The following is a 3,094-nucleotide window of genomic DNA, read 5'->3' as shown; positions in this document are numbered from 1 at the left end:
CTAATAACTTTCTAACCTCCCTCCCCGCGTTGAGGTGTGGATCTAACAGCACATTATTATTGGCAAGGTCTTGGGGAAGGATCCGTGCTTCCAAACAGAAACCTCGAGGGATTAATCACTCAGGCTAAAAGCTGTGATGTGCTTCTAACACTCCAGATGAAATGAGCTACGCCTGATTGTCAGATCTACCTAAAGCCTTTGTATTTCTGATAATTTACACCTTCCTTTAGTCGTCTGAGCCTGCTTCTCAAAGGAAGCCAATTAGCTTCAATACATCTTTGCATATCATTGCATAGAAATAAAAGAAACCCGTATTTCTCGATAGCTTTTCACTGTAATGGCAACTCTACCTCATTTTCTTCTCTTTAAAGCAGGCTAGTAGGTCATATTGCTCTGAATACACAAAGAGCAGGTCTCCAGAAATAATTCTAATTAGGACAAATACAGATAAATTTTCTATTTGCGCTCCACAAAAAAAATGTCATGTTACAAAATGTTTTCAGATCGTGTGCAGAAAAACAGCCCTCATTTTACTACAGTTAATTGTGAAGTGCAAATAGAATCTCAGCAGATGATTAGCAATGGTGCCATGAAATTGTTTAACGGTAAGGATTGTTAAAAAAAAACCCAGAAAATAATTCACCACACAAATTAGAGTGTGTGTTACTTAATGATCAAACAGCCTGCCCTTGCTGCTGTGACTAATCCACAAACAGCTCTGAACTGCAGCTTTCAGTGCTGACAATCACTATCATGCTCAAATCTGCAATTTAAACATTATTCTACTTACTAGCAGAAGCTGCAGAAAGTTTCAGTATGGTATCAAACAGGTAATAAGCAGCTCAGGAAGGCAGAAAAATAGAGGTTTATGAAAAATTTAGTAAAGAGTAAAAATAGACAACGTTATGATCACTACTTTCTTCTTGCCTGTCCATATCAGACACATGCAGGGAGTCAGAGAACAAACATTTTCCTCTTTGACAGGAAAGACCTGATCAAAACAAATTTTCTCAATGAAAGCCAAGTGCCTGGACACCAGAGCTTTAAACCAGAGCATTCACCATCAATGAGGGCATAATATTTCCTAAAATATAATTCATGGAAGTTGTTAAACAGATCTGCTGGAACAGAACTGTGACTTTAATATTGTGAGCAGAAACTTGGATATTCTCTTTAACGGATGTGTCATCTCAACTGACATATGTTCCAAGATAAATTATATCCAACATTTTAGAATACTCATTTTCATCTCTTTGCAGTTAAGCAGGAGAGCTGTCTTCCTCCTTAGCCTATTGAAGTTTTTTTATTCTACTTTATTGGTGAGTTCAATGTTTTAAACCTATAATTTAAATTCTTTTACACGTTTACAATTTGCTGCCATTTGAACATGTCCTTCATAAAACCAGAAAACTTTCTGATAATTTTAGAATGTGAACTAAAAGGCAATTTCAAATCCTTTTTGAGATGTATCTAATAAGTTTTCAGACCTAGTCATCAATTAAAAAAGCAGAGATGAAGACTGACAGATAATTTAAAAGTGCATTTAAGGTATTCATATCTTATTTTCATATGTCTAAGTCTATTAAATCATTGATCCCAAATTTACAGCTGTGAAGTTTTGAAAAGACAATTTGTGACTCCAAACAGAAAATAGTGTGCAAAGAAATTAGTGTGCAACTGTAGAAAGCAAGCATTAAACATCATTCATTTCACAAAACAACATCCTGGCTGAAGTGAAATAAAACCCAAAGCCTGCAAATTCTAGCAGGAATTAATTTTTGAGCATAGCCCAGTCCTTACAGTATGGTAATAGTAACCAAATAAATAGCATTCCTTTTTCACCTCTGACTGCACATCACCTATCAAATATACTCCCTGTTAATAAATCAAGTGCACAGTAGGTCTTGACTTTTTAATGATTCTGAGATTCTCTTAACTTACTCTTTTGGTAGGATCATATCAAATTTTGTAAATACAACCTAAATTTTGGGGATTTTTGAATCATGGGTGGAAGGAAAACCTGTTTTATGTACAAGAATAAACATGTGCAACTAATAATTTTATCAAAAAATAGAGCTGAGAGGCAAGAACTCAGTTTTTTCCTCTTCTACAGACTGGGTAAGAACCACTGATCTTGAGGAACACATCTTTTCTAAGCACAAAATCATGCAGCACAGAAGGTCTACACACGATTAAACCTGTCACCCATCAGGCCTCTGGCTCTGCTGCAATGCTACAGACACAGTTTATTCCTTTACCACAAAATTTCATCCCAGAATCTCAGCCTAAAGCAGGAGCACTAACAACAGTGTGAATGAACTGCAAAACAAGATTGGGTACCAACATTTCTTCAGTTTTATTTATTTTCACATTTTCAGGCAGGTGAAAACTGAGAATAGATTTTAGAACAGAACAAGCCATAGTTTTGAGTGACAGTCTTTATAATTAGAAATAAAATCATATTCTCTTATAAAAGATAGCTGCTTTTTAACTGCCACCAACAAAAGTTTAAAACCAGAAAAACCTATTGATTCTACACTCAAAAAACCAAATTATAGGCCTCCTGTGAAATAGCTCAAACCACCTCCAGCCTCTCATCCTTTTTTTTTACCCCTTCTGGCTTATTTGTTTCTATGGTCTGAGTTTTGTTAAACATCCCAGCAAGGCAGCTTCTTCCAGAGAAACCACATCACAATAACTCAAGGGGTGAATTTACTGTCTGAGCCTTGTGGATTACACTGTGAAACTCTGAAATTATGTTTTAGCCACATGGCAAAACCTTGAAGCATAGCAAATGCACAGGTCAGAAAAAAAAATGCAGCAGGGTAGAAATCCTGTGGTTTTCATTTTTCCCTTGAAACATGTACTGGTGGTGTAGTGATGACCATTAGAACTCTCCTGAAAATGGATTCTGTATTCTAAAGAGTGAAGGCATCTCAGCCATGGCACCTCAGGTAGATTTGTTAGCCCAGAGCTTTTTGACAATACTGCTTTACATGCCCAAATTGCAGTTCTAGTAAATACTTTTGTACATCTCATTGAAATATTCTGCTTGGAATAAAATGCATTGGAGAAAGCTGTGATCTAAGCTACC

This window comes from Prinia subflava, chromosome 5 (assembly GCF_021018805.1).
Source record: "Prinia subflava isolate CZ2003 ecotype Zambia chromosome 5, Cam_Psub_1.2, whole genome shotgun sequence".
Lineage (NCBI taxonomy): Eukaryota > Metazoa > Chordata > Aves > Passeriformes > Cisticolidae > Prinia > Prinia subflava.
Note: the sequence above shows the minus strand (reverse complement) of the source record.